Source organism: Psammomys obesus, unplaced genomic scaffold (genome assembly GCF_907164565.1).
Source record: "Psammomys obesus unplaced genomic scaffold, mPsaObe1.curated_primary_1811, whole genome shotgun sequence".
In the NCBI taxonomy this organism is placed as follows: Eukaryota; Metazoa; Chordata; class Mammalia; order Rodentia; family Muridae; genus Psammomys; species Psammomys obesus.
The window spans coordinates 6,890,817-6,905,271 of NW_026586463.1; the positions used below are offsets into that span (position 1 = coordinate 6,890,817).

The 14,455-nt window shown below is 44.2% G+C and overlaps 1 protein-coding gene across 1 annotated transcript in view; it reads right to left on the reverse strand.

Moving 5' to 3' along the window:
- Zswim6 (zinc finger SWIM-type containing 6) overlaps positions 1-14,398 on the reverse strand; it is a 163,239-nt gene extending 148,841 nt beyond the window's left edge. Inside the window, exon 1 of the mRNA XM_055601934.1 lies at positions 14,270-14,398. The gene's annotated coding sequence lies outside the window, so the exon portion shown is untranslated. The remainder of the gene's footprint in view (positions 1-14,269) is intronic.
- Between the last annotated feature and the right edge of the window lie 57 nt (positions 14,399-14,455).

Genomic DNA, 14,455 nt, shown 5'->3' on the forward strand with positions numbered 1-14,455 from the left:
AAAGAAAAGGCCTCTCCAATCACGAGAAAAATGATACTTTATACAACAGTCCAGTGCTAAAACCCAGCCATCTGTCCAGTATTAATATTCTTACAGAAAAGACTTTAAAAGACGAAGTCACAACACATACTCAGAAAACCGAATAGAAATGAAAACTTAGAGCTTTTTTTTTTTAAACAAGGAAGGTGTCACACATACCACAGGACTGTTATATCACTGATCATTCATTTAGATGACATTCTGATGTCTACTATTCACACACTGACTGATACTATCAATAGTTGATGTCCTGGATTTAAAATTTACCAGTGTGTTTTTTTTCCCCCCAAACTACCAGATTCATCTTCATTCTTAAAAAGAATTTTGTACAAAGGCAAACTCAAACGACCTCAGAACCACATGTGGTGGAATATTTTTACATTTGTTAGCACTCTGCCTTTCAGTCCATTTGATAAGCTAACTGATGCTCCCCTCATCAAAGATGCACAGAAATCTGCAATCTGAGATAAGATTAGGCATACTGATTTCTCACAAGACTGCCACTCATTTTCTGCAGCTTTCACATTAAAAATGAATTCCATGCCTGAGTTTTCAAGTTTGGTTGGTCTCTTCAATAACTGAAAAATCTTACAAGGCCACTTACCTTCATTGGACAGAGATTACTTTTCAATCTCAGTACCTACATACAAAATCCACTGTACCTACACAACCTCCCAGACTGTGCACGACTAGAATGTCTGAAAAGTCAGTACAAAGGTGAACTTTCACGCAGAAATGAGGGCCACGCACAGCAGTGGAGGGGCACACTTGCAATCCCAGCACTCGGAAAACTGAGGCAAGAGTTCTGGGCTTGAGGTCAGCCTGAACTACAGAGTGAAGCACATTTTAAAATTTTTTCAAAAATTCAACACATTTCAGGTTTTAGATGTGTTTAATATCGCTTAATGGAGTTGGATTCAAAACTCAAATCTCAATTGTTAAAAGGGAAAGTTGAAATAAATTGTTCCACAACTGTAATGGATTAAAGGGCAATTAGCCTGTAGAAATGCAGCAGCAGATATTGCTAAATTAACCAAAATGTAGACTGTCACATTGTAAGGTAGACCACTTCATGTCAAGCTTTTACTCACACACAGTCTGAGTTAGAAGATGCCCTGCCTTGGATAAGGAATCTAAAGGGGCTAAAAATTACTAAATCTAAAATTACTTTCAGATTCCTGGATTTCTGTCTGTCTATCATTGTTTCAGACAGACTCTCACTCTGTAAGGCCACGGTGGCCCAGAGAGAACTCACCAAAGTCTGCCTGCCTTGGTCTCCTGAATGCTGAGATTAGAGGTATATGCCATCATCCCCAGCTCTAAAAATAAGGTTGTACACAACATTAAAAGGCAGCCCAATAAAGTATAAATGTGTGGAAGCTGGGAAGGGCCCGCTATGCCCAGCCAGGTTCACTTGGATGTTTTGTGCTTCTCAACCTTACTCATCACTATCACCTAGCCCCAGGAGACACACAGACACAGACACAGACACACACACACACACACACACACCACCACCACCACCACCACCACCACCACCACCACCAGAGAGAGAGGAGGGAGGAAGACCCACACACCATGGGGGTAGAAAAATACAAACCATATGCTTGTGCCAAAAATTAAGTTTTGGGGGAGGGAGGGAGGCTGGAGGAGTGGCTCAGCGGTTAAAAGCACTGGCTGCTCCTCCAGAAGAGCTGGGTTCGATTTCCAGCACCCAAATGGCAACTGACAACCATCTGTAACTGAAGCCCCAGGGGATGCGATGCTCTCTGGCAGCAGGTACACATGTTGTACAGACATACGCATACAAAACATACATATAAAATAAGAAGTCTGAGACAAAACAAAAATTTTAAAATAGATCTTAGACAGGCATAAAACTACTCAAGTTTCATGATTTCAAAATAAAAGATAAGCCACTGCTAAGCAGTAAGTTATAACACAAACCCAGACCTAATTAGCACTTTGAAGACACTCAGTCACTACTAGCTCTGCCACTAACTTCATAAAAAATACCTAAAAGACTGAAAATAAAATTGTTATAGTAACGAGCATGAAGAAGCCAATGGTAGAGAGCTAGCCTAACTTTGCATCTCAAGGCTCTGGGGTCAATCTCCATCACTGAAAAGAAAGATAAAAGTACTTTATAAAGAACATGAAAACATTGAGTGAAACCAAAATCTGTAAAATAGCTTTTAAGTCCACTTGAAATTTTTTATTGTTAGATGAACAGGTTGTTTGTTTTTTGTTTTTTTTTTTCCTCCCACTGTAGCATCCTTACTAAAAACAAACTATAATATTATCCAGGTTTTTGGAGTTCCCTGTTATTTGTGAAATAGCTTCAACAAAATGCGTTTTGAATACATTGCTAAGAGAGATCCAATGGAAACTGCAAAGAAACTGCTCTGACAAGTTCCAAGGAAGAACATCATTCAAACACTCAGCCACAAGGAGTCTAAGGCCCTCTGGTCTAACCTCTACCAGGCCTGTTTTAATCAAGCTTCTCAAGGCTGGGCTCACACCACATGACTCAGCTAATAAATCTGAATTAAGTTAAGAATACAAAGAATTGTCACTTACCAACTACCATTCAATAGGCTGTAATTTTCTGTAAATCACATTAAACTTCATGAACACACCTCTGCAGACACCCCTTGATGTCAGCTGGTCACTCTCCAGGCTACACTCAAGATAACCTTCCATCTGCAGAACCAACACAGCCTCTAGTTGCAGAGAGATGCGACGTGGGAACACTGCTGTGCTGTGGCATACATTAGTGTACTTGCTCTTCCCTCCCCAAGACATTCTCATGTGACCAAATGTTTGCCCTCGTCATAAAGGAAAGAAAATACTCAGACCAAAACCACCAAAGTGCCCACCTTGCTCTTTTCCAAAATGCCAGGCATAGTGGTGCTCACCTACAAACCCAATACTTGGGGAAAAGAAGCAGGGTGGTGGCCAATCCCAGGCCATTCGGCGTTTCTCTGACAGACCCTGGCTGAAAGATAATTCTCGTTTTTTTACAGCATCTCTGCTTTACTATCTGAGAATGCAGGGCCGAATGTGGCAGCACATACCATCAACACCAAGGGGGAAAAGGCATGAGGCCATGACTTCAAGGCCAGCCTGAGCAACAGAGCAAGACTACCCCAGAAAGGAAACAAAACTAAAACTATAAAAACGTAATATCATCTCTGAAACATCCACTTTTCACCAAGTCATTCAGCTTCAACTTTCTTCTTTTCTTAAAAAGTGAATGTACTTAACTACCTTAAGACAAAGAAGAAATCAATTTGACTTTATATCTTTACTTTGTACTGTCCGAGGAAGGCGTGTCAGGTGAGTGCACTGGCATTAGCCTTACACTGTACCATGTTCTAGAGAACCTGGGCCCAACCACCACTGTTTCTATGGCAGCCATGGTGCCATCTGAAGCCCAGCCCTAGCATACTCAAGCTTCTATATACCACTGCAAAACCCTAAGTATCGTCCTCCATACAGAAGTCCCTTCTATTTCACACTGTGACACTCTTTGCTTCTTCCCAACAATCACTCAAAAAGAAGCCCTAATTTCCATTCTCAGTGCCACAGATGGTCACGAGAGTCCTCAAATCCCAGGTGCATCCTAAAGTTTAAGGCTCAGTTTACAAGTGTGAGCTTCATGATACCAGCCAAAGAGTGGGGGTGGAATCTAGACCCACCCGTGTCTCCATCCTCCAGGTAAAACCTTGCTGCTCCCTAAAAAATAAACGTAAACCCACACATGTGCCAAGCAGAGGGAACAGCTGAAAGAAGTGCTGGGTTTTTTTTTTCTTTTTTTTTTTTTTTTTTTTTTTTTTTGTCTGATGACACCTATAATTATATAATTCAACCCAGACACCACAACTTCAACAACAGTAGCAATTTTAAAAATGCTGAGGCATATTAATGAACCATGTAAACTCTGCACCTCTTGGTGCCACCACAAAGCCCAAATTACTGTGATAAATATATGTCTGACCTGATAAGAGTTTTTAAATCTTCTCTCTAAAATAATCTCTATCGCACACGTCTCATAATTTATTTATAACTATTTTTAAACTTTTTTTTAAAAAAAAGTATCACATTGTATTTTTTTGAAAGTACAAGCAAACACAGTATTGTAGAACAGAGTATATCTCAAACTTAGTTAGACTGATAAAAAAATTAGGTTTCCGACATTGGCCACCAGTCCCACAAAGTACTGGCCCTATGCCATCATGGCCTAGTGCCAGCCTGCTGCAGGGCCAGGCTAAAAACACCAGCTAAGCAGCAGCTGAAACACACAGGTCCTTCTGAGCTCTGCTTATTTCCCTAAATCATGAGAGGTCGTGGGGGGACACTGGCAGGGGCTGAAAAGAAACTGCATAGGCACTCCTTACCTCTCTCCTGGCTTTCCTTTGCAGTGCCCTCCCAAGCTACCTCACATAAGACATCCCAAAAGAGAAAAGGAGGACGGCAGCAGAGGGGAGGAGATGTGGAGAGAAGGGGGAGTGGGGAAGAAAGGAAACAAACTTCGAGGCAAGCCAGGCACAGAGGCTGCATGCCCTGGGCCTCAGTTGCAGCTCCACTACGCCAAAGCCTCTGTTGGTCAGTCGAGGGTCCAGCTTCGCCACAGTCCAGACAAGGCACATGCCACATCTCAGTAAGACTGCCTGGGTTGCTGGCTTGAAGATTCGTCAAGATTAAAGTTACACAACTGATATATTTGGGAACGGAAAGAGGAAAAAACTGTAATATACATCAGAAATATAAATGAGCTTGAAGGATGTTATTTTAAAAAACAATCCTCAGGAACAGAGCTAAGAAACTTGAAAAGTTTGCTTGTATAAAACCAGTCAAACTACAAGTTTCTACTATCAGGATTTACTTTATAACAGGTATTTAGAAAGACATGAGCATTTCTTTTTAAAGACCAGTTAATAAGCCTAGTGTGGTGAGGCACACCTTTAATCCAAGTACATGGGAGGTGCAGGCAAAGTGAATCTCTATGAGTTCGAGGCCAGCCTGGTCTACAAAGTGAGTTTGAGAACAGCCAACAGAGAAGCCATGTCTTCAAACAACAAAAACAAACAAACAAAAATAAATAAATAAGTAGGAAGAGAGAAGCTGGTTAACGAAATGAGTACAAAGGTCCCTGAAAGTAGTACAGCCTTCAATCTGTCCAATGTCTTTTGTACCTAGATTATGAATAAAACACCTGTCATTCACGTATAAAGACACGAGGATGGTGGTATAGAAGTCTAAACTATGCTGATGTAAAGAATCAAAACCACAAGAGGCTAACAAGATAGATTAGCAGTCAAGAGTGCTTACTGCAGGGATGAGAGCTAGCCCAGTGGTGAGGAGCAGCCACACTGTGGCCTGTAGCTGCCTGGAACTCTACTGCAGCAGATCAAATGCCCTCTTACGGCTTCTGTGGGAATTACAAACATGCGGTGCACATACATAACATGCAAGCGAATCACTTACTACATAAAATTAAATAAAACTAAAAACAAGTGCTTACTGCTCTTGCAGAGGACCTGGATTTAGTTCCCAGCATCCAGATTGCAGCTCACACCCACCTGTAACCGCAATTCCAGGGAATTTGCTGTTTTCTTCTGGCCTCTGAAGACTTCTGCATTCATGAGATGCCCATATAATGCACGCAAACATGCACACATATAAAATAAATAAATAAACCTTTTAAAAAAGGAATTTAAAACCCACTCAAGGGTTCATTTTTATACTATCTTCTTAGGAATAGTTCATTTTTATACTATCTTCTTAGGAATATTTCCTGTACAGTATCTACTGACAGTAAAGGCCTGATATTAATTAACAATGAAAATACTTCAAGTAAGTAGACTGTTAAATAAGGCAAGACCAGGCAGCTAGTCACCTGAGTTTTAAGCACATTAATTCACTTAATGAGCTTCCAATTTATCTGATCAACTTATTGGGTTTTAAGAGTTTAAATGTACTGAAAGGTTCTGCTGTGGCCTACCAATTAACATCTGGGCATAACAGCTGCACAGACGAAACTACGAAATCAGCTCATTCAACGTCGTCGGCTGCTAAGCCCGCACTAAGAAGCGCCGCTGCTCTCACTGTTTAAAGGGCCTTAAAAAGAGGAGTGTGCGTGTACTGAGCACACTCTCCGTACACACACTCCCTTCACATTACTCCTTTCAAAAGTTCAGCTTCTCCTGGAAGGTGATCAGCCACCCAACACAGCCATCCTCCAGAGCTGAAATCCAGCAGAAAGCAATGGTAAAAGACCGGTTTTGCCGTAGAAGTAGTTTGGTGGTAGGCAGGAGGCAGCGGGTTTGGGGGAAGGAGGAGTGACTTGGCTACAACAGACATTAGAATCCAAGTTACAGTTAGCACGTGACCTTCAGCTCTCCCATGAAGGCCACTCGAAAAAGCAGCAAGTGACTGTAAGCCTGAGGGTAATCTAGAATCAAGAGACAATACACTATTACACACAGGACCGCTCAGGCTCAGAGCACTGGCCAAGCTGTCTCTGGTCCTGCCCATCATGGTCTGTGCAGCCTCAGAAAATCCACTGCTCCTTTTCTCTTACACATTCAGTTGCTCATCTTAAAGTAAGAGTGATAATGCCTAATTATCTGTTGTAAAGAAGTAAAAAATGAGTAAGGAAGCAAGGGGGTGGTGCACACCTTTAATTCCAGCACTAGGGAAGCAGATGCAGGCAGATCTTTGAGTTAGAGGCCAGCCTGGTCTACAGAGCAAGTTTCAAGACAGCCAGAGCTATACAGAAAAATCCTGTCTTAACCAAAGAATAAGAATATCTAGCGGATGGCTAATGGTTTCATAAATTCAGCTTTTACTACTGTTACCAATGTTACAATAGAACTTATCAGGAATCCTAGCAAACTGGTTCAACAAAGAACTGCCCCAAACCATAGGAAAAAAAATTTTTAAAGCTCAACACCACTGCAAAAAAAAAAAAAAAAAAAGGTATGTATGGGCATATCCTGAAGGGCTTTGAATGCACCCTTTACTGATGAGAAGGCAGCTCACTAGCCTTCTACAACACAAGCTGTAGAAACCAGACAGTGTTTTCTCCACAACTTATGACTTGTTCTGGACAGTTTGGGCCTCCTCATTTTATCAGAAAACTGAGGAAAGTGGGGCAGGATGGTTCAAAAGGATAATCCCATCTGAAAGGTTGGGGTAGAAAGCTGAGAACTCCAGGCCATCCCAGACTACATACATTGTGAGTTCCTGTCCAGCCTGGGCTACAGAAGACTCTCAAAAAACAAACAAACAAACAAACATACACACACACACTAAGTAAAATGAAAATCAAGAGAAGTTGAAATTAATGGCATCTACCTATTTCTAAAAGCCTCCACAATGGTAGACTACACTGTAATGTGTTTTCTTCCTAAAAATAGCTTTTGGTATGGAGGAATATATCTGTACACAGCACAAATCACTGGGTTATTCTTGAGGTGGCAATGCTAGAGCCTGTCTGATCTTCTGACTCACTTAGTAGTTCCACAGAAACAGGCTACGCATGGGACTACACACCTGTAATAGAAGGGCAGGACAATCTTGAGATCGAGGCCACTGTGTGTGACGCTGTCAAAAGGAAGGAAGGAGCAAAGGAAAGGCAAGCATTTCAGAGACAGAAAACATCTGCCAGCCATCTACTATTTGTTAAAAAGCCCACGTTTCTATTAGTTCAAAGTTTAAAATGATAGCAGACTTCACACTGCTTTCTCTCCAAAGGTTACTGTAGCTCTTTCTTATGTGGGGAAAAAGAGAGAGAGAAAGAAAGAATCCTATTTTTTTTTAAATGAAAACATGTATACAAACACACTCTCACCAGCACACAGGACATTGAGTAAGACATACCTAGGCGGTTTCAAAAAAATCTAACCAACTTTTTTTTTTTTTTGAGAATCTAGCTAGACAGAGAAATAGAAGTGCTTAATAAATCAAGATAATATAGCATTTTTCTCCAAATTATCATTTGATATTAATTTCTCAGGAGACAAAATCACCCTGTTTGCTTCAAATGTCGGAGGAACTCGTGATTTCAAATATATAGTAATTTGCACACATGTACAGTCAAACATGAATGAAGCAAGGGAGATATAAATTAGGCTTTTTACTGAGCAAAATCTTTTTTTAATTATACAATGGTAATTTAAAAGGTAATGGAAAATGATTTTGTGCCCTTTGAGAGACAGAAAGAGAGAGAGAGAGTGAGAGAGGAAGGAAGGAAGGAATGAAGGAAGACAGACAGACAGACTGGGGTGCCATTTGCTTTATTTCTAAGACAATCCCGTTTCCTAATAATTTTACTTCCTCTTTTGGTTCTATGTCCTCAATATAACAGTGTGAGTCAGTAGCAGCTGGAGTTTAATACTACCCGTATGAGAGTCCCTAACACAAGTGAGTTTGTTTATCACATGTGCGTGTAGGCTTCTTTGAGATACCAAATTCATTTTGATTCACGGATGAAAATGTACAGTCTAACACAAAAACAGAAATAGTGAAGAGCCAAACATGTAACTTTTAAAAGAGATTGATTTCTTAAAAGCCATCCTCTCCTATTCCCTGAACATATTACTAGCAGAAATCACACATTCTTAGCTAAACGCTAAACATGAATGTGAGTACAAGGGAGATGCTGGCCCTGCATTTTTCCTTATGAAACATGAAGAGCTAGGAGAAAGACAGCAAGTGACTAGCAACGACAAAATGAGCATCTTAAAAATCAACAAGGACATACTTAAGAGACTAAGAACCTCCAATGTTTGATTAATTGCAGTAATCCTCTTCCATTAAAGGTCATGGCTCACAGGCATCCTGATGTTTCCAAAAGAACAGCATCAAAGCCTAGCATTTTCCAAAGAAATTAAATTTAACGCAAAAGGGAAAAAGGAGCCACCCTCTGCAGTCCAAGAGTGTACTCATAACACAACTATCCAGCAAAGAAATACAAAACCCGGGCTGCAGATGGGGCTCTATGGTTGAACACTTACCTAGCACCAAAGAGACGCTTAGTTCAACCCCTAACATGGAAAACAAACCAAACTGAAGCAAAACTTGAAATGATGGCTTACCACAAGCCTGAAATTCCATCTGCCATTACTGATGAAGTATCTGTGTGCACCATGTACACACCCATGCGGTGTGCATACTCTTCATGTGAGTGTGTGTGTGTGTGTGTGTGTGTGTGTGTGTGTGTGTGAGTGCACCTGTGGATGGAGGCCAGCGTTCAACAGTGAGTGTGTGCCTCAACCACTCTCCATATCTTTTTTTTTTTTTTTTAAATAAGGTCTATTACTGAACCTGGAGCTCAGCAACATAGCTCAGCTGGCTGTCCAGTGAGCAAGCTCCAGAGATCCACCTGCCTCTGCCCTCTTGAGCACTGGGTTGTAAGTGGACACTTTCTATAGGGGTACTCGGGGTCCAAATTCACATCCTCATGCTTGTTCAGCAGGCAGTTTACTGGCTGAGCTCAGTTACCGACCGAGCCTTTTGGCTGGATCAATGTTTGGATACAAAATAAAATAGTGCTGTACCCACTGGACAGTGGATTTCTTCTTTAGGCCAATACCAACTGTCATGGAATGAAGATTCACTGAGCGCCAAGCATTCCTCCCCTACCAGGTACTGAAAAGCTGCAAACAAACTTCTCAAGTCACACACACAAACATGCAAATGCTTCCAAAGCTTCTCCTTTTCTACATGTAACGTTTTCACTTGTCAAAAGGCAAGTGGGCTGGGAGTGTGGCTCAGTGGCGGAGCATCTGCCTCACAGGTCCCTGCGTTTACTCCCCCTGAAAAGCAATGATAAATTAGAATACAGTCCTATACAAAACTGTTCCCTATTATTTTAACCTTTAAAGTGGGTGCAATAAAACATACTCTAGCCAGTCTAAACTACACTCAACTCTGAGAGAAAATTTAGAGTCTCATCTTTATATCGTCATGTTTGGTCAATAAAGAAAATAATAATACTCTACAGTAAAGGCCAATAAATTATCTAACTAAAAATTTTATTCACTTTAATTCCAATATATAATCTCCTTGTACTTTCCTGCCTTGACTTCCAACCCCCAACAAAAAAGAAAAAAAAAAGAATATATGAATTTATGTGTTAATAAAATTTAAGCAGTATTTTTCTCTCTCAAAAGCAACTACCAAAGAAAGAAATGGCAACTGCTATTAAAACTTAATGTCTTTCTCCTCACATAAAAGATTCTGGCTGTGCTTAAACACATCTTCTAAATAATTTCAAACAAAATAAACTTAAAAAAAAAACCATACATGTACATACCACTCCTTCACAAAGAACATCATTTTCACACACACATGAAAATACATTATAACTCAAAGGTAAACCTTAATCGTCTTTAATTTTGAAAATATATGCAGTTGTTTTTCAGAGAAATAAACCTTGCCAGTTCACTTAACTCACTTCTCCAGTTTGCTGCTACTTACATGGCCCTTGCTGTACTTTTTACACTTTTGTTGTTTTAAACAAGTGAAAGCATCCTATGTGGAGTTAGTTATTTTGTTTTTGTTTTGTTTGTTTGAAACATGATCTCAATGTATAGCCCTGGCTGGCTTGGAACTCACTATGTAGAACAGGGTATGCTTGAACTTACAGAGATCCCCCTGCCTTGAGTATGGAGATTAAAGCCATGTGCCATCACCTTTCTTTGTTTAAATACATCAACTGCTTGCTTTTTTTCATAGTTGCATAGTATTCCACTCAGCACTTCCTGACCAAATCCTATCAGGCTGGCAGAGATTAGGAGTGTGAGTCCAGCTTCTCACTGCTGCAGACTCCACGCAGTGGGCGCTCCCATGCACAGCACTCCCATGCACCTGTATCATGGCATCTCTAAGATGCCCTCCCAGAAGTGGACAGAGGGCTGCACCAAGCCGGGGGATCGGCAGCACCCTCCCCCCTCCCGCCATCCTAGCCAGCTTTGGGCACTCATCACTCTCTCCTTCTCCTTCTGACTTCAGCAACGTAGCCGAAGAACTGTGCCTCATGTGTACTTGAGTTTCTCTGTGTAAGAAAAAAGATAGGGTGCTCGGTAACCACTTGGTCTCTTTGCCTCTGAACTACAATGCCAACATTCCTACTGAATTTCCTTAGGAATTTCCAGTCTACCTTTGGTCAAACATGCCATAAATATTTGCTCCAGTTGGAGATTTTGCTTAGTTTATGATGTTTGTAACCCATCGGAATATTTTTAAAAAAATTTTTTTCCAATTAATCTGTCTTTGTTGCCTTTGCTTTTAGATCATATACAAGAGGTTCAGACAAAAACCTGCGTATGCCTTATCCATGAAGTAATTGCTTAACTGAGATCAGGACTATATACCAACAGACAGCCTTCTTAACAAAAAGCATCCTAACTTAATAGTAATAAGTAAATAGATTTCCATAAACCTTTCCTATAACCAGATGACCAATTATTAAATATAACATATCTAATAATTAAACATCATTTGCCAGTACCAAAAGGCTTCGTGTTTTGTGGAAAATCTGCCCAGCAAGCATCATTCCTAACAAAGCCAATTCCTTACTCCTCAATCTTTGGACAAGCTTCAACACTAACAAATGTAAGATAAAGCCCAACAACTAGTTTCCCTATTGTGACTAGCATTCACGAGAATTTCCTGTACAAACCTGAGTTGCTCTTTTCCATCTCAGATTTGGTTTTGATTTTTTTTTTTGGGGGGGGGAGTAATTCTACAGCAAACCACAATTACAAGCTTCTTAAAGCATACTGACTCCAACCCACCACTTGACCCTACATTAGACACTTAATCTAGCTGGCCTCCCCACTCCTCATCAAGGGTGGACAAAACCTGATTCTAAGTTTTCTTTCTCACACTGCATTTATTTAGCAGCTCCATCTCGGAAGGCTGAGTGGCACAAGTAAGACAACTTGGACGTTACAGAAACTGGGCAGTACTCAGAGAGGAAGAGAAAAACCATTTCCTGCAGTTTGTACAGCATTTGCTTAGTACGGACGTGAGCATTTCCAAAGCAGTGGTGGTCAAGTCTTCAAACTGAACTAGAGAGGCACGCCACTTCACACTGACCGAAGCCAATTGAATTCAAGTGGCCTGGCCGCCTTCCCCTTTCAGGACCATTAAAAAAGTTACTATTTTCTTTTACAACTAACTGTTCACCCTGGCCTCTTCCACTGATGAAAGCCGGCAAAGCCCACGCTGTGTGTCTGTCTCCTGGAGAAGATTGCATCTTTTATTTATCGCCCCTTGGCTTTATTTTCACAGTGAATTCCTGGCCTAAATGCAATCAGCCAAGAACCCTCCCTATGTGCTCTCCTGTCATTCCTCATTGCTCACAAGCAGAGTCAAACACAGCAAGGGGAAGGGGCGGGGAGGTGGGGGGGGGGCACCACGCAATGTTGCCAGCCAAGCCATAAAAATTCAGACTCCAGTTAGTTATACTCAGAAACCGTAGATGTGCTTCAATCGGTTTCAAACCGGCAAGCAGAAAGGAGAAAGGAGAAAAAAAAAAGATGTAACTTGAAAGAATGTTAATTAGATGTTAAAGAGAAGAAGGGGTGGGGGGGGGATGGATAGCCTCAAAAACCAACCCCCCTCTCAGACAGAAGGAAAGGGTGCTGAGCACCACTGACGGCTGTCTTTGGAAATAAATGACCATGCAGAAAATCACGTTTTCAGATTACATTAGAATTCAAATTAACTAAACAGGATTAAAACAAATCTTCTGTGTCGGGGCCACTATCCAGAGCCCCACTCCACTCCCTGAGAAAAGGATAAAAAGATCGGACTACAGAGAGGAGAGAGCAACTTAAAAATGAGAGAGAAGGGGAGAGAGAGAGAGAGAGAGAGAGAGAGAGAGAAAGAAAGAGAGTCTTTCAAATCTATCTATTCCCATTCATTTGAGTCGGGGTTCGTCCCTACAATTGCAACTCAACCGAGGTGGGAGGAGGTTATAAAATATGCCTTCATCACTCGGGAGGAAAAAATATGGGGACAGGGGGGCGGTTCGGCAGCATTGTTCCCTCCGGTCCAGTTCAACCGTTCCCATACCTATGACTGGAAAAGATATCTAAACAGAAAAGAAAGAAAAGCGCTGTAGAGGCAGAGGGATCTGAGAAAACTCTCCTGGTCTGTCAGAGAAAGGAGGGCTGTGCGGCTTTAAATCACAAGTCCTTCTCTCGCCTTTGTCAAATATCTTCTACTTTACAAGCCCTGAAAAGAAATAAAGAGGCTCTTTTGTTTGCTTTCCCCTTTTCGGAGGGTGACAGAAAATTGAAAAGGGGCACAAATAAGCCGGAGAGGAGAACAAAGTGCCGGGCGGTGCGGGGCGGGCAGCGGCGCGGGGGCCCCGGGGCGCAGCCGCCGGGCGCGGGGCTCGGCGTCGGACGGGGCTGCCCGGCTCTCCCTCCCCGCCGCGCCCCGACCCCAGGCGCAGGCCGGCGCCGGGCGACGGGACGGCTGCCCTCCCGGGGTGAGGAGCGCGGGCGCGCGGCGCCCCTCAGCGGCCCGGCCAGCCGCCGCTCGCCGGCGGGGGTTCTCGGGGAGCCGGGCGCGGGCGGCGTGGGGCTCGCCTCAGACACCTCGGGGGGCCGGGGTCCGCGGGACCCGGCGGCCGTCGGAGCCCCGAGCGGGGCGGCGCGGTGGGGACGCGCTCCCCGCCCCCCTCCCGGCACCGTCCTCCTCGGACCGCGGGGCGCGGAGCGGCGCCGAGAAGAAAGGACGCGAGCCGGGCAGCGCCGAGCGAGAGAGCGAGAGAGCGAGCGAGCGAGCGCCCCGGCCGGCATTGTCTGCGGCCCGCGCCCCCTCCCCCGCGCCGCACGCCCCAGCCCGAGCCCCGCGGCCGCCCGCGCCTTTGTCCACGCCCGCCCCGCACGCCGGCGCTCAGCCCGCGGGACGGCCGGCGGGGACGCCGACACCCACCGCCCCGCCACGGAGGGGCGCGTCCTGCTGATTCATTTCCCACTCGCGCTGGCCCGTCCGGGGAGACGGGGGCGGGGACCAGCGGGAGGAAATGGGCGCTCCGCTCCGGGCACCGTCCGGGTCGCCCGCTGCACCGCGCGCCGGGCCCGGGGTGGCCCGGGTGAGGGGGGGAGGTAGCGAGGGGACCCTTCCCTGCCCCCCCCACTCCCCCGAGGGACGGGAGGACAGAGACAAGGACCGACGGCCCGCGGCGGCCCCCGTGACTCACCGACTTGCAGGACGTTGTCTACGCAGCCACCCTCCAGCAGCGCGATGCCCCGGCGGAAGGGCAGCCGCGTCTCGTCGCCGCCGTCCGCAGCGCCGGCCGCCCCCACCGACGGGGTCCCGGTGCCCGCGGCGGCGGCGGCGGCGGCGGCAACGGCGGCGGCGGCGGCTGAGGTGGCAGCCGGCGAGG